The sequence below is a fragment of the Callithrix jacchus genome, chromosome 1 (genome assembly GCF_049354715.1).
Source record: "Callithrix jacchus isolate 240 chromosome 1, calJac240_pri, whole genome shotgun sequence".
Lineage (NCBI taxonomy): Eukaryota > Metazoa > Chordata > Mammalia > Primates > Cebidae > Callithrix > Callithrix jacchus.
The window spans coordinates 186,692,550-186,715,895 of NC_133502.1; the positions used below are offsets into that span (position 1 = coordinate 186,692,550).

Here is a 23,346-nt window from a genome sequence, read left to right on the forward strand (position 1 = left end):
CAGGCTGACAGGCTCTGCCCACCTGGGCCCTCACAGGCTTCCTCCATGTTCCCTCAGTGCACAGTTCTTCCTGTAGCTAGTGTATCTGGAAGAAGGCTCAGCTTGCTAAGATGGGAGCAAAGCAGTGTGGACTGCAGTATGGACTGTGAGCCCCGACATCAGGAAACAGGTTCTTTAACCAACTTGGCTTTCACCCTGGATAGAGGGATTCCAGCCCAACCCCACAGTGGCCAAGACCTCTCCCACTGTGTTCTCCAAGCCCATGGACTCCAACATCCAGCAGTGGTGAGTACTGGCCCAGCCCCACCCCACCCCACCTTGGGCACAGCCCTCAGCTCCAGTATGTGGACAGTGACTCCCCCTGGGTTATGGGGCCAGGCCTGGCTGTGGGAGGCTACTGCTGTCTATTATCAAACTTAATTATTGGCTGGGCACGGTGGTTCATGCCTGTAATCCCAGCACTTTGGGAGGCGAGGGCAGGCAGATCATGAGGTCAGGAGATCAACACCATCCTGGTCAACATGGTGAAACCCCGTCTCTACTAAAATACAAAAAAATTAGCCGGGTGTGGTGGTGCACACCTGTAGTCCCAGCTACTTAGGAGGCTGAGGCAGGGGAATCACTTGAACCCGGGAGGCAGAGATTGCAGTGAGCTGAGATTGAGCCATTGCACTCTGGCCCGATGACAGAGCAAGACTCCATCTCAAAAAACAAAACCAAAAAATTTTATTATTATTATTAATATTAACTTTTTTGAGATGAAGTCTCACTCTGCTGCCCAGGCTGGAGTGCAGTGGCCCAGTTTCAGCTCACTGCAACCTCCACCTCTGAGTTTAAGCATTTCTCCTGCCTCAGCTCCCAAGTACTGGGATTAGAGGCACATGCCACCACACCTGGCTAGTTTTTGTATTTTTTTTTTTTCACCTGAGTTTTAAACTTTTTATTGAGAATTCATGGAATTTTCTTCTTTGTTGTTATTGATAGTTAAGACTCGGCTCATGTTCTAAGTCCAAGGAAAATTTTTTTTTTTTTTTTATTGGATTATAGGTTTTGGGGTACATGAGCAGAGCATGCAAGACAGTTGCGTAGGTACACACATGGCAGTGTGCTTTGCTTTTCTTCTCCCCTTCACCCACATTTGGCATTTCTCCCCAGGCTATCCCTCCCCACCTCCCCCTCCCACTGGCCCTCCCCTTTTCCCCCCAATAGACCCCAGTGTTTAGTACTCCCCTTTCTGTGTCCATGTGTTCTCATTTTTCATCACCCACCTATGAGTGAGAATATGCGGTGTTTCATTTTCTGTTCTTGTGTCAGTTTGCTGAGGATGATGTTTTCCAGATTCATCCATGTCCCTACAAACGACACGAACTCATCATTTCTGATTGCTGCATAATATTCCATGGTGTATATGTGCCACATTTTTCCAATCCAGTCTATTATCAATGGGCATTTGGGTTGATTCCAGGTCTTTGCTATTGTAAACAGTGCTGCAATGAACATTCGTGTACATGTGTCCTTATAGTAGAACGATTTATAGTCTTTTGGATATATACCCAGTAATGGGATTGCTGGGTCAAATGGAATTTCTATTTCTAAGGCCTTGAGGAATCGCCACACTGTCTTCCACAATGGTTGAACTAATTTACACTCCCACCAACAGTGTAAAAGTGTTCCTTTTTCTCCACATCCTCTCCAGCATCTGTTGTCTCCAGATTTTTTAATGATCGCCATTCTAACTGGCGTGAGATGGTATCTCAATGTGGTTTTGATTTGCATCTCTCTGATGACCAGTGACGATGAGCATTTTTTCATATGATTGTTGGCCTCATATATGTCTTCTTTCGTAAAGTATCTGTTCATATCCTTTGCCCACTTTTGAATGGGCTTGTTTGTTTTTTTCCTGTAAATCTGCTTGAGTTCTTTGTAAATTCTGGATATCAGCCCTTTGTGAGATGGGTAGACTGCGAAAATTTTTTCCCATTCTGTTGGTTGCCGATCCACTCTAGTGACTGTTTCTTTTGCCGTGCAGAAGCTGTGGAGTTTCATTAGGTCCCATTTGTCTATTTTGGCTTTTGTTGCCAATGCTCTTGGTGTTTTGTTCATGAAGTCCTTGCCTACTCCTATGTCCTGGATAGTTTTGCCTAGATTTCCTTCTAGGGTTTTTATGGTGCCAGGTCTTATGTTTAAGTCTTTAATCCATCTGGAGTTAATTTTAGTGTAAGGTGTCAGGAAGGGGTCCAGTTTCTGCTTTCTGCACATGGCTACCCAGTTTTCCCAACACCATTTGTTAAACATGGAATCCTTGCCTCATTGCTTGTTTTTGTCAGGTTTATCAAAGATTGTATAGTTGTATGTATGTTGTGTTGCCTCCGGTGCCTCTGTTTTGTTCCACTGGTCTATATCTCTGTTTTGGTACCAGTACCATGCTGTTTTGATTACTGTAGCCTTGTAGTATAGTTTGAAATCCGGTAGTGTGATGCCCCCCGCTGTGTTCTTTTTGCTTAGAATTGACTTGGCTATGTGGGCTCTCTTTTGGTTCCATATGAAGTTCATGGTGGTTTTTTCCAGTTCTGTGAAGAAAGTCAATGGTAGCTTGATGGGGATAGCGTTGATTCTGTAAATTACTTTGGGCAGTATAGCCATTTTCACGATATTAATTCTTCCTAACCATGAACATGGAATGTTTCTCCATCTGTTTGTGTCCTCTCTGATTTCGTTGAGCAGTGGTTTGTAGTTCTCCTTGAAGAGGTCCCTTACGTTCCTTGTGAGTTGTATTCCAAGGCATTTTATTCTTTTTGTAGCAATTGCGAATGGCAGTTCGCTCTTGATTTGGCTTTCTTTAAGTCTGTTATTGGTGTAGACGAATGCTTGTGATTTTTGCACATTGATTTTATATCCTGAGACTTTGCTGAAGTTGTTTATCAGTTTCAGGAGTTTTTGGGCTGAGGCGATGGGGTCTTCTAGGTATACTATCATGTCGTCTGCAAATAGAGACAATTTGGCTTCCACCTTTCCTATTTGAATACCCTTTATTTCTTTTTCTTGCCTGATTGCTCTGGCTAGAACTTCCAGTACTATATTGAATAGGAGTGGTGAGAGAGGGCATCCTTGTCTAGTACCAGATTTCAAAGGGAATGCTTCCAGTTTTTGCCCATTCAGTATGATATTGGCTGTTGGTTTGTCATAAATAGCTTTTATTACTTTGAGATACGTTCCATCGATACCGAGTTTATTGAGGGTTTTTAGCATAAAGGGCTGTTGAATTTTGTCAAATGCCTTCTCTGCGTCAATTGAGATAATCATGTGGTTTTTGTTTTTGGTTCTGTTTATGTGGTGAATTACGTTGATAGACTTGAGTATGTTGAACCAGCCTTGCATCCCTGGGATGAATCCTACTTGATCATGATGAATAAGTTTTTTGATTTGCTGTTGCAATCGGCTTGCCAATATTTTATTGAAGATTTTTGCATCTATGTTCATCATGGATATTGGCCTGAAGTTTTCTTTTCTCATTGGGTCTCTGCCGGGTTTTGGTATCAGGATGATGTTGGTCTCATAAAATGATTTGGGAAGGATTCCCTCTTTTTGGATTGTTTGAAATAGTTTTAGAAGGAATGGTACCAGCTCCTCCTTGTGTGTCTGGTAGAATTCGGCTGTGAACCCATCTGGACCTGGGCTTTTTTTGTGAGGTAGGCTCTTAATTGCTGCCTCAACTTCAGACCTTGTTATTGGTCTATTCATAGTTTCAGCTTCCTCCTGGTTTAGGCTTGGGAGGACACAGGAGTCCAGGAATTTATCCATTTCTTCCAGGTTTACTAGTTTATGTGCATAGAGTTGTTTGTAATATTCTCTGATGATGGTTTGAATTTCTGTGGAATCTGTGGTGATTTCCCCTTTATCATTTTTTATTGCATCTATTTGGTTGTTCTCTCTTTTATTTTTAATCAATCTGGCTAGTGGTCTGTCTATTTTGTTGATCTTTTCAAAAAACCAGCTCTTGGATTTATTGATTTTTTGAAGGGTTTTTCGTGTCTCAATCTCCTTCAGCTCAGCTCTGATCTTAGTAATTTCTTGTCTTCTGCTGGGTTTTGAGTTTTTTTGATCTTGCTCCTCTAGCTCTTTCAATTTTGACGATAGGGTGTCAATTTTGGATCTCTCCATTCTCCTCATATGGGCACTTATTGCTATATACTTTCCTCTAGAGACTGCTTTAAATGTGTCCCAGAGGTTCTGGCACGTTGTGTCTTCATTCTCATTGGTTTCGAAGAACTTCTTTATTTCTGCCTTCATTTCGTTGTTTACCCAGTCAACATTCAACAGCCAGTTGTTCAGTTTCCATGAAGCTGTGCGGTTCGGGGTCGGTTTCTGAATTCTGAGTTCTAACTTGATTGCACTATGGTCTGAGAGGCTGTTTGTTATGATTTCAGTTGTTTTGCATTTGTTGAGCAGTGCTTTACTTCCAATTATGTGGTCAATTTTAGAGTAGGTGTGATGTGGTGCTGAGAAGAATGTGTATTCTGTGGATTTGGGGTGGAGAGTTCTGTAAATGTCCACCAGGTTTGCTTGCTCCAGGTCTGAGTTCAAGCCCTGGGTATCCTTGTTGATTTTCTGTCTGGTTGATCTGTCTAGTATTGACAGTGGAGTGTTAAAGTCTCCCACTATTATTGTGTGGGAGTCTAAGTCCTTCTGTAAGTCATTAAGAACTTGCCTTAGGTATCTGGGTGCTCCTGTGTTGGGTCCATATATGTTTAGGATCGTTAGCTCTTCTTGTTGTATCGATCCTTTTACCATTATGTAATGTCCTTCTTTGTCTCTTTTGATCTTTGTTGCTTTAAAGTCTATTTTATCAGAGATGAGAATTGCAACTCCTGCTTTTTTTTGCTTTCCATTAGCTTGGTAAATCTTCCTCCATCCCTTTATTTTGAGCCTTTGTGTATCCTTGCATGTGAGATGGGTTTCCTGGATACAGCACACTGATGGGTTTTGGCTTTTTATCCAATTTGCCAGTCTGTGTCTTTTGATTGGTGCATTTAGTCCATTTACATTTAGGGTTAATATTGTTATGTGTGAATTTGATACTGCCATTTTGATTCTAAGTGGCTGTTTTGCCTGTTAGTTGTTGTAGATTCTTCATTATGTTGAAGCTCTTTAGCATTCAGTGTGATTTTGGAATGGCTGGTACTGATTGATTCTTTCTATGTGTAGTGCCTCTTTTAGGAGCTCTTGTAAAGCAGGCCTGGTGGTGACAAAATCTCTGAGTACTTGCTTGTTCGCAAAGGATTTTATTCTTCCTTCACTTCTGAAGCTCAGTTTGGCTGGATATGAAATTCTGGGTTGAAAGTTCTTTTCTTTAAGAATGTTGAATATTGGCCCCCACTCTCTTCTGGCTTGTAGTGTTTCTGCCGAGAGATCTGCTGTGAGTCTGATGGGCTTCCCTTTGTGGGTGACCCGACCTTTCTCTCTGGCTGCCCTTAGTATTCTCTCCTTTATTTCAACCCTGTTGAATCTGACGATTATGTGCCTTGGGGTTGCTCTTCTTGTGGAATATCTTTGTGGTGTTCTCTGTATTTCCTGCAATTGAGTGTTGGCTTGTCTTGCTAGGTGGGGGAAATTTTCCTGGATGATGTCCTGAAGAGTATTTTCCAGCTGGGATTCATTCTCTTCGTCCCCTTCTGGTACACCTATCAAACGTAGGTTAGGTCTTTTCACATAGTCCCACATTTCTTGGAGACTTTGTTCATTCCTTTTTGCGCTTTTTTCTCTGATCTTGGTTTCTCGTTTTATTTCATTGAGTTGGTCTTCGACTTCAGATATTCTTTCTTCTGCTTGGTCAATTCGGCTATTGAAACTTGCGTTTGCTTCGCGAAGTTCTCGTATTGTGTTTTTCAGCTCCTTTAATTCATTCATATTCCTCTCTAAGGTATCCATTCTTGTTATCATTTCCTCGAATCTTTTTTCAAATCTTTTTTCAAGGTTCTTAGTTTCTTTGCATTGATTTAATACATGATCTTTTAGCTCACAAAAGTTTCTCATTATCCATCTTCTGAAGTCTAATTCCATCATTTCGTCACAGTCATTCTCCGTCCAGCTTTGTTCCCTTGCTGGTGAGGAGTTTTGGTCCTTTCTAGGAGGCGATGTGTTCTGGTTTCGGGTGTTTTCCTCCTTTTTGCGCTGGTTTCTTCCCATCTTTGTGGATTTGTCCGCTGGTCGTCTGCGTAGTTGCTGACTTTTCGTTTGGGTCTCTGAGTGGACACCCAGAATGTTGATGATGAAGTATTTCTGTTGCTTGGTTTTCCTTCTACCAGTCTAGCCCCTTTGCTGTACGACTGTTGAGGTCCGCTCCAGACCCTGCTTGTCTGGGGTGCACCTCTAGTAGCCGTGGCACAGCGAGGGATGCTACCAGTTTCTTTTTCTGCTCTCTTTGTCCCAGGATGATGCCTGCCTAATGACAGTCTTTTGGATATAGAGGGGTCAGGGAGCTGCTTGAGGAGACAGTTTGTACTTTATAGGGGTTTAATTGCTGAGCTGTGCACTCTGTTGTTCATTCAGGGCTGTTAGGCTGCTATGTTTGATTCTGCTGCAACACAGCTCATTAAACAACCCTTTTTTTTTTTTCTCAAATGCTCTGTGTTGAGGGGTTTGGGCTTTATTTTTGGATGTCCGATCAGGTGTCCTGCCCAGCTCAAAGGCAGACTAGCCACTGTTTGGCTGCCGAGGCTCCGCCCTGCTGTTGTGTGATTCGCGCTGTTCCTGCCGGCTCTGCTGTGGTCTCCGCCACGCCCTGCGGCGGAGTCTCTTCGTTGTAGCGTGTTGCCTCAGCAACGGCAGGCTGCGTCAGCAGTGGGCGTGTATCTCAGTAGGGACGGGTTGCCTCGGCAACGGCTGGCTGCGTCAGCAGTGGGCGTGTATCTCAGTTGGGGCGGGTTGCCTCGGCAACGGCTGGCTGCCTTAGCAGTGGGCGTGTATATCAGTTAGGGCAGGTTGCCTCCGTAGTGGTGGACGCCCCTCCCCCACAGAGCGTCTCGGTCCATCTGCCCGGGATAGTTTGAAATCGCGGTTTCGTTCGTCCCACTGGGTATCCCAAACGATCTGTCCCTGCAATCCCCTGGGCTGGGCTACTGTGCAAGTCTCGTTCAGTCTCAAGTCCAGCCCTCTCAAGTCTCAGGTTGCCGGTTCAACAAGGCACCCGGACAAGCGCGCCCTGTGGGGATTGCTGGGTAGGGCCGGCCGCCGCCGCCCCGGCTGCCGGCTTCGCCAGGCAGACCTACTGCCTGGCGTCCCGTGTCTTTTTATACTTGGGAGTTTCCCCGTTCTGTGGGCAACAAAGATCAGTCTGGAAATGCAGCACTGACTCACCGTTTGCGAATTCAACGCGGGCTCCAAACCTGGGTTGTTCTCACAGCACCATCTTGAGTCCCCTCCCCTGTTTACTAATTTAATTTACTTGTCTGTCCATCCATCCACTCATACATCTAATCATCCATTCATCCATCTAAGTAACCATCCATCCATCTAATCATCCATCCATCCATCCATCTAATCATTCATCCATCTAATCATCTATCCATCCATATAAGTAACCCTCTCTCCATCTAATCATCCATTCATTCATCCATCTATCTAATTATTCATCCATCCATCTGATCATCCATCCATCCATCCATCTAATCATCCATCCATCTAATCATGTGTCCACCCATCCATTCATCCATCTAATCTATCCATCCATCCATCCGTATAATTAACCATTCATCCATCTAATCATCCATCTGTTCATTCATCCATCCATCTAATCGTCCATCCATCCATCCATCTAATCATCCGTCCATCCATCTAATCATCCATCCATCTAATCATGTGTCCACCCATCCATTCATCCATCTAATCTATCCATCCATCCATTCGTATAATTAACCATTCATCCATCTAATCATCCATCTGTTCATTCATCCATCCATCTAATCGTCCATCCATCCATCCATCTAATCATCCGTCCATCCATCTAATCATCCATCCATCCAATCATCCACCTATCTAATCATCCATCCATTCATCAATCTATCCATCCATTCAGCAGTGAACCTCTACTGTGGTGTGTCGGAAAGAAGGGAAGTGTGAACCTGGTCCTACCCATGGGGAGCTCATAACAGAGCATTAGGAGGAGACTCAGAATCTTACATCTTTGAGGGAGGTGACCCAGACTTGAGGAAGTCAGGAGCTCAATGACAAGCTGGGAAGCCAGGGACACACACGTGGATTATAATTAGCAGCTCTGCAAAGCTGCAGGTGATCAAGAGCAGACTAGGGGTTAGAGGAAGGAGAGAAGACTCCGGGCTTTCTTAGGCAGAGGACTTTCTGCAGGAGGCCAGGGCAGATACACCAGCCTGATGAGACTTTGGGAGGACCTGAAGCTGGAGATGATTAATGGCCAGAGAGAAGGAGGCAGCAGCCTTGTTGCGTGGGCAAATACATGCAAGCTTGTAGAGTAATTTGCCAGGCAGAGAGCTGAGGAGAGCACCCTGTTATGTTCCCCTAGCCTTGGCCTCGCTGATCGAGAAGTGTCCCAAAGACAACAAAGACTGCAGCTCCTATGGCAGCTTCAGCGATGCAGTTCTGGAACTCTTCAAGCTCACCATAGGCCTGGGTGATCTGAACATCCAGCAGAACTCCAAGTATCCCATTCTCTTTCTGTTCCTGCTCATCACCTACGTCATCCTCACCTTCGTTCTGCTCCTCAACATGCTCATTGCCTTGATGGGAGAGACTGTGGAGAATGTCTCCAAGGAGAGCGAGTGCATCTGGCACCTGCAGGTAAGTCTAGGCAGAGACCCCAGTGTGGGGGCCTCCCCAGTTCAGCACATGGTCATTGACTACCATCAGCACCTATGTAATCATCCACCCATTCATTCATCCATCCATCCATTCGTCATCCATCCATCCAATCATCCATCCATCCACCCATCTAATCATCTATCCATCCATTCAATCATCCATCCATTCAGTCATCATCCATCCATCCATCCATCCATCCAGTCATTTATCCACCTAATCATCCATCCATCCATCCAATCATCCATCCACCTACCCACCCATCTAATCATCCATCCATCCATCCACCCATCTAATAATCCATCCAATCATCCATCCATTCCATCATCCACCCATCTAGTCATCCATTCATCCATCCATCCATCCAATCATCCATCCATTCAATCATCCATTCATCCAATTATCCATCCATCCATCCAATCATCCATCATCTAATCATCCATCCATTTATTCATCTATCCAATCATCTATCCATCTATCCAATCATCCATCCATCCATTCAGTCATCTTCTATCCATCCATCCATCCATCCAGCAGTGAACCTCTTCTATGGTTTGTTCTCAGGTCTGGGGTGGGGCCTGAGAATCTGCAGAAGCTCTGCAGTGTTTATTCAAGTTTGAGGAAGCTTTAGCCTATGTTCTTTGAGTGTTGGGTCTAGGAGGTGTGGCTGTGCAACAGCATGTGTAGAAAAACTCAAGCTTATAGGGGTGCTCTGTTCAGGGTTGACTGTGTGATGTGTGAATGTTGAAGTATGACCTTAGGTTGCATTAAGAGGAATATGGCATCTAGGACAATGGAGGTGACACTTCTGCTCTATTTCATCCTGGCCTTAACACTTTTTACGTGCTGAGGAAACCAATACATAGGATGGGTCCAGAGGTGGTAACCAGGTTTGGGAGAAGACTGGAGACCGTCTTAAGAAATGTTGTTGGCGGCCAGGTATCATGGCTCACCCTTGTAATACCAGCACTTTGGAAGGCTGAGGTGGGTGGATCACCTGAGGTCAAGAGTTTGAGACCACCTTGACCAACATGGTGAAACCTCATCTCTACTAAAAATACAAAAACTAGCTAGGTGTGGTAGTGCGGGCTTGTAATCCCAACTACCCTAGAGTCTGAGGCAGGAGAATTGCTTGAACCCAAGGGGTGGAGGTTGCAATGAGTCGAGATCGTGCCATTGCACTCCAGCCTGAGTGACAGAGCAAAAACTCTGTCTCAAATGGAAGAAAAAAAGAAACAGTTGTTGGAACTAGGTTTGAAAAAGGGAGAGTTCCTTCAGATATCTGCAGAGCAGCCTGTGGAAGAGGGAGCAGACCCCTTCTGTGGTCCCGGGAGGCAAGTGTACATGGGGCATTACAGGGAGAAAAGCTTTCATATAACCCATTTCTCATTATTAAGGCCCTCCTTTTTTTTTCTTTGAAACAGGGTCTTGCCCTGTCACCCAGGCTGGAGTGCAGTGGTGTGATCTCGGCTCACTGCAATCTCCACCTCCCAGGCTTAAGCGATTCTCCCACCTCAGCCTCCCAAGTAGCTGTGACTACAGGCATGTGCCACCACGCCTGGCTCATTTGTGTATTTTTGGTAGAGATGGGGTTTCACTGTGTTTCCTAGACTGGTCTTGAACTCCTGAGCTCAGGTCGTCCATCCACCTCTGCCTCAAAGTGCTGGGATTACAGGCGTGAGCCACCTCACCTGCCTATTAAGGCCCTCTTAATTGGATTGTTGATATTGTTGAAGAGATACTGGAAAAACGAGGAGTATAGTGTCTAGGACAATGCAGAGGGGATTCCAAGCTTGGAAGAGGGTGGGACTAATGGTGTTTGAACCGTCCCCTCCGTGGGATTCCAGGATCCAGCACTTTCTGATAGGAAGCTCCTGCTTTTGGAAATATTTTATATCTGGTGCCCGGGCTGTAGTGCAATGGCACAACCTCAGCTCACTGCAACCTCTGCCCCTGCCTCACAGGGTTCAAGTGATTTTCCTGCCTCAGCCTCCCAAGTAGTTGGAATTACAGGTGCCCAACACCATGCCTGGCTAATTTTTGTGTTTTTAGTAGAGACAGGGTTTTGCCATGCTGGCCAGGCTGGTCTCTAACTCCTGACCTCAGGTGATCTGCCCGCCTCAGCCTCCCAAAGTGCTGGGATTATGGGTGTGAACTACCATGGCTGGCCTGCTTTTTTGTCTTTGAATCTGTAGATCAGCCAAACCCTTCGGATCTATGCATCAAGCATGGGGCAAGGGTGAAGTGTGCACCCTGGTGGCATGTGTGCTTTTGTGTGTGGTTGTGTGTGTGTGTGCCCTGGCTGTGTGTGTGCTCTTGTGAGCAGTTGTGAGTGTGCCTGCATACTCTGTAGGCTTGCTTATGTCCCCAGACAGCCAGGACCATCTTGGAGTTTGAGAAAATGTTACCAGAATGGCTGAGGAGCAGATTCCAGATGGGGGAGATGTGTAAAGTGGCTGAGGAAGATTTCCAACTGTGTTTTCTGTAACAGAGGGCCCTGGGGTGGTGGGCTTTGGGGTGGGTAGAGAGGGGCAGGTCAGCTCACTCACCATAACCACAGCTACCTTCTGTCCCAGGGCCTCTTGGAGGAAGGAATTTGTTTATGGGGCTGCAGGGCCTGGGATGTAGGTTCCCGAGTTCCATAAGGGAAGGGAAGGAGACTGGCAGCAGTGGGTCCCCTCTCTGCTTTTCTGGAGGTGCCACCAGGGTCTCTGTTCGTTCACTTTCTGGTGTAGGGGAGATCTGCCCACTTGGCAGTCCTTTTCCTGCTGTGTACCCTGTGTGAGTTCCTGTGATCCTGGAGGACGTGAGGCACGTTTGCCCCTGGCAGACGGAAGGTGACAAGGCTGCTTTGACAGATCTTTTTTGATTTTTAAAAAAAGTCTTTACATATCTCATGACCACCTTTTCTTTATTTTTCTTTTACACTAAGTTTCACTCTATCTCCCAGGCTGGAGTACAGTGGCGTGACCTCTGCTCACTGCAGTCTACCAGGTTCAAGCGTTTCTCCTGCCTCAGCTGCCCAAGTGGCTGGGATTACAGGCACATGCCACCATGCCTGGCTAATTTTTGTATTTTTAGTAGAGATGGGGGTTTCATCATGTTGGCCAGGCTTGTCTAGAACTTCTGGCCTCAAGTGATCCACCCCCTCAGACTCCCAAAGTGCTGGGATTACAGGTGTGAGCCACCGCACCCAGCCCCATGACCACCTTTTCTGATAAGCCCACATCCTCCTTCCCTGACCCAGCTTCCCAAGCCTACAGGCCACCTTTTTTGAGTATGACCAAACCTTAACCCACTTCTCTGCTGAAATCCCAGCCCCTGGACATCAGCATTTCTGAATGAAGTCGTTACCCTAACAAGTATTTCTGATGTTGTCACTCTCGCTCTAGAAATGTTCTCTGAATGTGAATTTAGGTCAAATCAGTGCCCGCCGTTCCGTTCTAACACCTCAGATGCCACCCTCTCTCATTGGTCATGGGCCCTAATCACATGCTCCTAGGGTCCTCCTCAACCCTTGTGACACTCGGAGTTTAATCTTCACACCCTCATGGCCTGGGCCCTCCCTCTGTCTGTCCCCACTTCCTCATGGGCTGTCACCCGTCAGGTACAGCTGCACAGTCTGAAGTTGTACCCTTTACACCTGTCCAAGCAACTTGCGGGATTTCGAGTTCCATACGATGGAAGGAGAACTGTGTCTTTGAGGCCCGGGGAAATGGAGATGGGGATAGAGTTGAAACTCTAACAATGCTGGTGTGACCGCTCAGGGCAGGGGTGCTTCTGATCTCTAGGACAGACAGAAGGGGAGCTGTGTAGACACCGGGATGCCCCAAGTGCAGGGCTGTTTGTTTGCATCCAGTAAGGCAATGGTGAAATAGTAAGAGTGATGGCCACACTTGCAGGATCAATGAGGTGAAGTGGACTGAATGGAAAACACACGTCTCCTTCCTTAATGAAGACCCGGGGCCTGAGAGGTGAACACATACTGTGAGGTGTTGCTGTGAGGTGACATGGTGTCTGCTCCTGTCTGAGACCATGTGACCTGAGGCACATCAAGTCTAAGGTGCCTGATTTCCCCATCTGTCAAATGGGAGGGTTGAATGGAAGTGCTTCTTAGGTCTCTTCCAGCTCTCACTTTTAGAACCTGAGTTTTAGAACAACTTTTAAATGGTATAGCCTTAAGCTGTAGAAACACATCAGGCAGAGTGATGTATTTCTAAAACATATATATATGTTTTATATATATATACACACACACACATATGGTGTTGTTTTTTAAGATGGAGTCTGTCTGTTCACCCTGGCTGAAGTGCAGTGGTGCAGTCTTGGCTCACTGCAACCTCCACCCCCTGGGTTCAAGGGATCCTCCTGCCTCAGCCTCCTTGAGTAGCTGGGCTACAGGTGTGCGCCACCACCTCTAGCTAATTTTTCTTTGTATTTTAGTAGAGATGAGGCTTCACCATGTTCAGGCTGGTCTTGAACTCTTGACCTCAGGTGATCTGCCCACCTTGGTCTCACAAAGTGCTGGGATTACAGGCATGAGCCACCACATCTGGCCTCTAAAATATATCTTTTTTCAAAAGCAGATTTCAACAAAATCCAAGAGTCTTCCAGGAACAATAGCAAAACCACTCTCGATGCATTTGAAGAAATAGAGGAATTCCCAGAAACATGGGTGTAGAAGCGTAACCCAGAGCTGGTGTGCACGTGGGCTGTCTGGTGCTGCAGGCGCAGTCATGGACTGTGCTGAGGGCTTTGAGGATTGGTGGAGCCTGGCTCTGCTGGCCTAGACGCAGAACACACCCTCATGCTGAGTGAGTGTCTGGACTGAGGGGCAGTTGGCAGTTTGTCTGAGTGGGAAACATCCTATATTTTGTTATTTGGCAAAGAGCTTGTGTAAACCCACAGCCAGCCACAGTCTGGAGTGCCTTGGACACCCCTAAAGTCCTGGGTGAAGCCTCTGGTTTTACCAATTGCAGGTCAGCTTGGCTGGGAGAGGTAGGTGGCAGGGAATGGGCCTCGAGGAGCGGGCTTTCCTCCTGCCAGCTTCCCCTTGTCAGCCCTGGCCCCAGTCCACACATTCTACCATTTCATGGGGTTGCCTGAATTTGTGGGAGACCCTTGATCCCATCCCAGAATGTTCGAGGGACAGAGGTAAGCCAGATATCCTGGGAGAGGAGGGGAGTGAGCTTTGGAAATGACCTTCAGGAACTCTTCAGGGAAAAGGAAACCATCCTTGGAGTGAGCATCCCCTGAAACCCCAGGGATCAAACTGTCTCAAAGGGAGAGATGTTTTTAGTAGTGTAATTAACACAGGGTTTTTATTTTCAGCATGGAAAAGACATTTCAGTTAAGAATGAACATTACTATAATGAAGTATGGATTTTGAAAGTGGAGACAGATTAGGGGCTTTGGGGCTGGATGTAAGTGTTATATATTTGGCCTTAGGGTTGGCAGAGCAAGACAAAAAGCTTTTCTTTACACACAAAAAAGTCTACAAGAGACACGCGGGGCAGGTCCTGCTGGGCCACCATGATCTGGGTGAAAGGGCCTGGCTCTTTTCCTTGTCCCAGCCTTGCAGCAGCGCATACCTCTGCACTGGGATCCTGGCTTCCACAGAAGTAGAAATAGCAGCTGCTCTGTTTCTACCATATTAGAGCTCAGCAGTCAGCATACCTCAGTGCATCTCAGTGGGGGAATTTAACAAAATGCCTAAACTGCTTTGGAATGCAGTTTTTTTTTTTTTTAACTGCGAATTTTGAAGCTGAAGGGGAAGCTTGTGAGAGAGAAACATTTGCCAAGACTTTGGGCTTATTTTTAGGTCCTCATCCTCTGATGTCCTCCCTTGGAAATGACACAGAGTCAGTCTGGGGGCAGAGGGGAAGTGGAGACTGAAGGATTTTCTGGGTAACTAGGGCCTAAACCATTAGAAAATCTCCTCTGACCCCATTATCTGGTAAAAGGATTCATGTAAAAATTACAAAAATAGTAACATAAGTTTTAATCTTAAATGGCAGAAATAGAAATTTGACCTTTGGATGACATGGCAATTGATTAGTTAATCTGGTTTGAGGCAGATTGAGGAGGCCAGGCCTGGCAGTGCACTTGGGACCAGTTTCTCTGCTCTGGGCCACTCCGTGTGCCAAACTGGTTGAGCAGATGGAGACAGCCTTTGTGCCCCTGATGGGGCCAGTTGGGGAGAGGTGGTCTGGGGTGTGAGAGGCATCACAACCCCAGCAGCCCCTGCCCTCCTAGCTGACCTAGGGAGGAACTGTGTACTCTTAGCCTCAGTGGTCAGACCAGGCTCTGAGGGGGAACAGGGCTGGGCATGGGCCCCTGGAGAAGAGAAGATTGGAGGGGGCCTGTCCTGGGGCAGAAGGAGTAGATGCATTCTAGAATGGGCAGAACTAGTCAACTGAGGAAGACTTCGGCTCAACCCAGCAACTGGTCCAGATGTTGGAGATGTTTAAGCGAAAGCTGGTTGAGCACTTATGAGGCATGTTGTTGAAAGTGGTAATTGGATGAAGTTTAAGGTCCCTTAGCCTGGAGGGTCTACCAATCAGCATTCCACATGTGGAGTCAGCTAAGTGTGTTAAGCCTGAACAGACCTCTTGTTTGAAAGGAAGTGGTTTGGATCCATGGTGCAAGGTTCTATACCACAGAGCTAGGAATTCCAGAACTGCTTTACTCAGATGTTAATGGATAAAGCCATACCCACTAATGGATAAGGTTATCTGTTATGGATAAAGCCATATCCAGAATTGCTTTGACTTAGATATGAATGGGTAAAGCCAATGACTGATTTCTATTTGCCTAACCTTCCAGCTTTTGTCCAAGTGAGAAATGGAGAGCCACAGGGATCGTTGTCATCTCACATTATGGAGCATTGCTCTCCGTGGGTCTAGATAGAATTTGTTGGCAAGACCCTTTTCTTTTCTCTCTTCCCTCCCTCCCTCCTTCCCTCCCTCCCTCCCTCCCTCCTTCCTTCTTTCCTTCCTTCCCTCTTTCTTCTTTCTCCCTCCCTTTTTTTTTGATGGAGTTTCACTCTTGTCACCCAGGCTGGAGTGCAGTGGCGCATTCTCAGCTCACTGTAACCTCCACCTCCCAGATTCAAGCAATTCTCCTGTCTAAGCCCCCCGAGTAGCTGGGATTACAGGTGCCTGCCACCATGCCTGGCTAATTTTTGTATTTTTTAGCAGAGACGGGGTTTCACCAGGTTGGCTAGACTTGTCCTGAACTCCTGACCTCAGGTAATCCATCCACTTCAGCCTCCCAAAGTTCTGGGATTACAGGTGTGAGCCACGTGCCCAGCCACAAGACCATTTTCTATACTGGAGACTCTTCCCAACAGTGTCCACCCCAAAAGGCTTTCATCCGAAAGTTCTGAGCCTAGGAAGTTTCACCAAGGCAAAAGGAAGCAATGAGTCAAGAAGCATCAGCGTCAGAAGGACCACTTCCTTCACTTCACTCCCGGAGACTCACACTCCAAGAGGAACGTGTACCTGTGCAGAGTCGGGCAGGAAGTCCTGTCAGCACTGTGGAAGCTGGAGTGTCCTGATTCTCAGACCACAGATGCCTCTCTGAGCCATTGTTTATTTATTTTTAAAAAGCACCATTATTCCATAATATTGAGTCCTTTGTGGTTGGCATATGCTGGGAGGCAGGACTATTTTCTCAGATGTCTCATTTGGCAGTCCACATTGTCCCTATACTCCCCATGACTGGTTGAAAATTCCAGTGTGTCCACAGGGGTGCACAAAACCACACACACTGCACACCCAAACACACACAACCATCACCCCACTTCCACCCATCCCCACACATGCCCACACCCATACAGCCACCCACACCCATACACCCCTGTGCCCCTAAACACACCCAGGCATTAACACCCATACACCCACCCCCCCACACACTTTCCAAACACACCCATGCATGCATACCCATACACCCACACACCCCCAAACACACCCATGCATACACACCCATACCCCTCACCCCACACACACCCACAGATATACCCATTGAACCATGGGTCCATCAGGACATCTGAAAAACTTCGTGATTGACATTTTATTAATCTCAGGGGAAGACATTTTTCAGGGATGGGATCTCCCAGGCTCAGATAGTGCCTTTGGCTGCAAATGCCCTGTTAGCTAAACATTTCCTCAGGAAAATTTCCTTATTCTAGACATTATGTGATATATCTGTTTGGAATTCAGGGTGCTTAGCCTTCCTTCTGGGGACATGGGAGAGAGGTTGTACTGTGAAGTCATTCAGCTCCTAGAAGGCTCCTGCCTGAGACAGCCCAGTGTTACTGACATTCCTTTCCTTCCTCAAGGCCTGGTGACCTGTGTCCTTTTGCTCTGGGCAGGGCCCGGGTAGATGGGCCATCATCTGGGCCTGTAAACTGTACTTGACTTCTGCATTGATTTACATACTTTTTACTGTGATCTTGCTTCCTCACACAGAATTGTCCCCATTCCCCTTGAATGTGCTGGATCCTTGTAAATTCAGATTTAATGACTTGTTATTAGTGTTGTGTGTGTGTGAAACTCTGTGTTCAAGAAAGAAATCATATAAAGAGTAAGAACATTTTTGTGCCATTGAAGAAATGGTGTTTTGATTTCTAACAAATATTTATTTTGCTTGTTACCACCACGCTTTATCCTTGCCTTGGGTGTGCCAATGTGCAGACTGAGTAGGACCCCTGGAGGGTTGCTAACAGGGGTGGGTAAAGGGAAGGCCAGTTTTTGGGCCTGAAGTATTATCATTGGCTGTGGCTCAGGAGCAGAGCCAGCAAGCCGGAAGACCTGTCACCTTTGTACGTGTTTACATCTCAGGGTGCATTCACATCAGGGAGCCAATTTGAACCACTCAGCAGCTCTGGAAGCAGTTTGAGTAAAAGAAGACGCAGGGGATTGAAGTATGTGCTCACAGATTCACAGCCACATGATGTCAGTGGTTCAGGCCACAAAACCCCTCAGAGAGTGCCCTATCAGCTCCTGCACAGCAAAATAAACTACCATCAGAGTGAATAGGCAGCCTACAGAATGGGAGAAAAATTTTGCAATCTACCTATCTAACAAATGTCAAATATCCAGAATTTACAAGTAACTTAAAACATGTTTACAAGAAGAAAACAACCCCATCAAAAAGTGGGCAAAGGGTATGAACAGACACTTCTCAAAAGAAGACAGTTATGCAGCCAACAAACATATGAAAAAAAGCTCAACATCATCTAATTTGCATTAGAGAAATGCAAATCAAAACTACAGTGAGATACCGTCTCACACCCGTCAGAATGGCAATGATTAAAAAGTCAAGAAACAATAGATGCTGGAGAGGCTGTGGAACAATAGGGACACTTTTACACTGTTGGCGGGAATGTAAATTAGTTCAACCATTGTGGAAGACAGTATGGCGATTCCTTAAGGATCTATAACCAGAAATACCATTTGACCCAGCAGTCCCATTACTGAGTATACACCCAAAGGAATATAAATCATTCTACTATAAAGATGCATGCATACATATATTTATTGCAGCGCTATTTACAATAGCAAAGACTTGGAACCAACCCGAATGCCCATTAATAATAGGCTGGATAAAGAACATGTGGTACATATACACCATGGAATATTATGCAGCCATATAAAGGAATGAGGTCATGTCCTTTGTGGTGACATGGATAAAGCTGGAAACCATCATCCTCAGCAAACTAATACAGGAACAGAAAACCACACCCCACATGGTCTTACTCATAAGTGGGAGTTGAACACAGAACATATGGACAAAGGGGAACAGCACACACCAGGGCCTGTTGGGGGTTGGGGGACGGAACTTAGGGGACAGGCCAACAGGTGCAGGAAACTGCCATGGCACATGTATACCTATGCAACAAACATGCCTGTTCCACACAAGTATCCCATTTTTTTTAGAAGAAATAAAGAAAAATATAACAGTGCTCTATCCATCATGCCTGTTGGCTGTCAACTTATTTCAGGTGAACATAAATTTATGGTTCTACCTGGAAAACGGAAGGTGTAAATCCCTTCTGTCTACCTCACAGGATTTTCATGAGGAGGCAGTGAAAGAATGGATAGGAAAAAGCTGACATTGTGACTATCACTGCCTATCAGCCTAATTCAGAGGTATATGCAATTCTTCATTCCTCTGAGTTATTTTGTAAGGATGGCAGTTCTCAACTTTAATGCCAAGTCTTCACTGCTTGTCTTGGTGGGCTGTGGAGCTTGCAACCACTTTATTAATAAGTGAAATACTGTATTTTGTGAATTATTTACTTAATTCAGATGATTCCTAGAATAACTTCCTTCACTGGGCTGTATCTTGTTGACTGTCAACAAAACAGGGACTGCATGTGATTAGCATCCTAGCTTATATAGGCGTTAGTCCAAAGTCTAGAAATGTGCCATCCGTGGGAATATGTTGGGTGGACTGATAGAAAAAGGGTAGAATATATTTCTGGAAATGAGCTGCTGAGGTAAATAGGTGTGACCATTTTTATGGTTCTTGATACTGTGAAAAATTACTTCCCCAAAGCGTTTCATCAATTTGTGCAGCCTTTGAGATTGTATGCTACGCTATTTACAAAGCTCTGTTGGTCACGTTGGTGATTGTTTTGTAGGTTTGGTGAGTGTCATATTCCGGTTTAATAGGTAAGGATATCAAGACTTGGAGACAGACAGAATGACATGCAAAGTTCACCACACCTTTTCCTGGCTGGAGGATTCAGGTTCTCTGAAGTTGAGTTAGTCCAGTAGCAAGAGCTACCATTTTTCTTGCTGTACCAGCAACCTCTCTGTCAATAACAGCAAAGTTCTGCAGAAAGGAAGTGATTCAGTCCAACTCTAAAAATGTATCTCACCTATATGTGTGAAGATTTAGAACCAGTTCAACAAAAAAGAAATATGAAGCATGTGCAAATATAGATGATACAAATATCAGTGAGACAACTTCTTCCATTTAAGGTGGCGGTAGGAGGGAGAAGGAAATGAGTGTTTACAAAGTGCCATGCTCTTTCCACACAGTGTCTCATTTAATGTGTATAGCAACCCTGATTACTGCCCAGCTGTCCTATTTCTTTCATCAGTTTCTTTTTATTTTTTAAAATCATTATATTTTGTTATTTCAGAACCATCACACTTCTTAAACCTGTGGCCTCACCACTTCCGTATCAATAGCTTGGAAGCCCTAAGTTGTAAACACCTTCAGCTTCTAACCACCAAACCTGTGAAAGCATTTATCTGAGCCCACATTCCTAAGCTTCAGATGCCTCCCTCCCTTCCTCCCTCCCTTCCTTCTTTTGTCTTTCTCTTTTTCCCTCCCCCTTTCCTCCTTCATTCCTTCCTTCCTTCTTTCTTCTCTCTTTTCTCTCTCTCATTTGTTCTCCTTCCTTCCTTCCTTCCTTCCCTTCTTCCTTCCTTCCTTTTCTATCTTTCTTTCTTTCTTTTTTGTTTTCTTTTTTTGAGACAGTCTTGCTCCGTTGCCCAGGCTGGAGTGCAATGGCCTGATCTCAGCTCACTGCAACCTCCACCTTCCTGCTTCAAGCAATTCTCCTGCCTCAGCTTCCCGAGTAGCTGGGACTGCAGGTGTCTGCCACCACACCCGGCTAATTTTTGCATTTTTAGTAGAGATGGGGTTTCACCATGTTGGTCAGGTGGTCTCGAACTCCTGAGCTCAGGTGATTCACCTGCTTCGGCTTCCCAAAGTGTTGGGATTACAGGTGTGAGCCACTGTGTGTGGTCCTGCCTTTCACTCAGAGCAAGAAAACTACCTGGGGACCTCTCCCCATGCCCTTAAGCTTTCTTATGTTTCAAAGACTGTGAAAGTTATTCTTTCCCTTAATAGATGTAGTTTCTAAAAATGGATGTTTTCTGTTGAACACTTACTCTATATGAAGCTAATGGAGCTCTAGTATTTTTTTCCTCTTAATTATACTACCTGAATCCCCCACAAACCTCAGTTTTTGGGTTGACTTTGTTTACTAGTCAAGTTCCTGGTCTTTTTCCTGGTGGAATGGAGGAAACTTTACTTTTGCTTTTGCTTTGATGGGATGGAAGCCTCTGGGCTGTGCCATTGACTTTGACATTGCAGTGTGTGCAGGGCCTCCCTGGAGCCTTGCACTGTGGAACCCACCAAGCCCGATGGGTGGCCCTGGGCAAAGTTCTCTCTGAGTGAGCCTCTCCGTCACTGGCTCAGGAGGTGTTCAGGAGCTACTGTCTGCCAAGTTCTAGATGAGGGTTTCTGGTGTGTCTGCTTTAGGAACAGGCTTACAAAGGTCTCTATGGGTAGATTACAAGCCCCTTGAAGGCAGTATTTGTGGGAAGCATAGAGATATTTAAAAAGTGGCCAGACATGATGGCTTATGTCTGCAATCCCAGCACTTTGGGAGGCAGAGGTGGGTGGATCACCGGAGATCGCATGTTCAAGACCAGCCTGGCCAACATGATGAAACCCCATCTCTACTAAAAATACAAAAATTAGCCAGGTGTAATGGTGGGTGCCTATAATCCCAGCTACCTGGAAGGCTGAGGCAGGAGAATAGCTGAAACCTGGGAGGTGGAGGTTACAGTGAGCTGAGATCATGCCACTGCACTCCAACCTGGGTGACAGAGTCTCAAAAAGAAAACAGTGCTGGGAGCCCCTAAGCAGTTATTTCCCTCCAGACTCTGTCTTTGTTGGATATGCAAATACGGGCCTTTCAGGTGCTCCCTGGTCCTGCCATCCTGGAACCCCCGTGACCTGCACAGGCCTCCCTCCCAGCCTCATGGCCTTGCTCACCCCCAGGGGACTCTCCAGCTCCACTTTTCATTTGCTCCTCCTGTTGGAGCACTGACTGTGCGTGGTTCACCATCCCCACCTCTGTCATCTTTACCTCTGTCATCTCCAGTGGCTATCTTGGGGTCACCCTTGTGAGGGAAGTGACAACCCACTCTTCCATAGAAGCCCTTCCAGATAAGTTCACACTCATCAGACCAGCTCTCTTATCCAGCAAAATGTGTGGAGCTCCTTCCATGCGTTAAGTGCTACAGATATGACAAAGAGTAAGACAAATTCTATCCCCGTGCTCTTGCAGTTTAATCAAAGAGACAGACAAGCACTTCCCCTGCCCCGATGTCATAAAGCATCAAGGCTGCAGTTTCAATAACTGCCGATCTGGCACTGTCAGTGAGCTTGTGTAAGAGTTGCCTGACCTAGCCTGGACCATTTTGGTTTTTTTGAGACTGCACTCTTGCTGCCCAAGCTGGAGGGCAATGGCACAATCTCGGCTCACTGCAACCTTCACCTCCCAGGTTTCAGCCATTCTCCTGCCTCTGCCTCCCAAGTAATTGGGATTACAGGCACCCACCACCATGCCTGGCTAATTTTTTGCACTTTTAGTAGAAACAGCGTTTCACCATGCTAGCCAGGCTGGTCTCAAACTCCTGACCTCAGGTGATCCTCCTGCCTCAGCCTCCCAAAGTGCTGGGAATTACAGGTGTGAGCCACCACACTCAGCCGCCTGAGTCATGTTTAAGAGTAAGCATCATTTAGCCAATAGAAGTGTGGAGACAAGGAAGGGTTTCAATAAGCAGGGAAAATGTGGGCAAACACCCATAGGTAGGAGGGAGCTTCATGTATCTGAGGACTGGAGAAGCCTTATGTGGCCAGATTGCTGGGAGCAAGGGGTCAAGGGACATGAAATAAGCCTGGAGGGATGGGCAGAGACCAGGGCACGGAGGATTCGTACAGCCACAGTGAGGCTTTGAGATCTCATAACAAGGGTAAGACACCACAAAAGGATTTTAAACAGGGCAATTGTTGAGTGTGAACATTTCCTTGTTTTTTGTTTTTTGTTTTTTTTTTTTTCCCATGGATTTGCAGGTTTCAGTGGGTGTTTTTTCCTTCCACTGTCCTTTGGGACATAGTAACAGTCTGAGGGTGTAGAACAAAGTGTTTTACTTGGGAGTGATGGGGACAATACTCAGGAAATGACTGGGAAGGAAGAAGAGAAGAAGGCAGGGGCGTTGGTGGGACACGAAGACGTTTCGGTAGAGAAGGGACGTTTGAGCATGCTCAGTTATTCAGCTGACTCTGTTGGTCACTGATTAGACTGTAGACATTGAAAAAGACACTGCAAAAGCCCTCAAGATGGGGTAGGGAAGGGGCAGAGTGGCAACTTAGGCAGGGAGAGGAAGCCCAGGAAGGCACTGTCTATGGAATGAAAGTGAGTTGCATTTTAGAGGAGAAACAGGCATCATTAACTAGAGTGAAGCCTGAGGCCGGATGGGAGATGGAGGAGAGTGGGAGGGGATTCTAGGTGGGGGAGTCGTCTACGTGAAGGCAGACACAGCCTGAAGGGAGATGAGTGTAGAGAGGTGTGGGGGGTGGGGGGGGGAGGGCAGTCATGAATGGCCTTTCGTGCCAGGAATTTGAACTTCAATGATTTATTAGGTACATACTCTGTGCTAGGCACAGAGCTAAGTGCTTCCAGGTCTTAGCCCACTTAATCCT

General features: G+C 46.1%; 1 long non-coding RNA gene across 6 annotated transcripts in view; it reads left to right on the plus strand.

The window, feature by feature from the left end:
• The window catches only part of LOC144577264 (uncharacterized), an 81,161-nt gene extending 58,036 nt beyond the window's left edge, over nt 1-23,125 (plus strand). For 3 of the 6 annotated variants that reach the window (XR_013520674.1, XR_013520668.1, XR_013520671.1), the window contains 3 exons: nt 58-285; nt 8,537-8,811; nt 16,026-23,125. This is a non-coding gene — a long non-coding RNA (uncharacterized LOC144577264). The remainder of the gene's footprint in view (nt 1-57; nt 286-8,536; nt 8,812-16,025) is intronic. The other 3 variants (XR_013520672.1, XR_013520669.1, XR_013520673.1) reach the window with 3 other exon arrangements.
• The last annotated feature ends 221 nt before the right edge of the window (nt 23,126-23,346 follow it).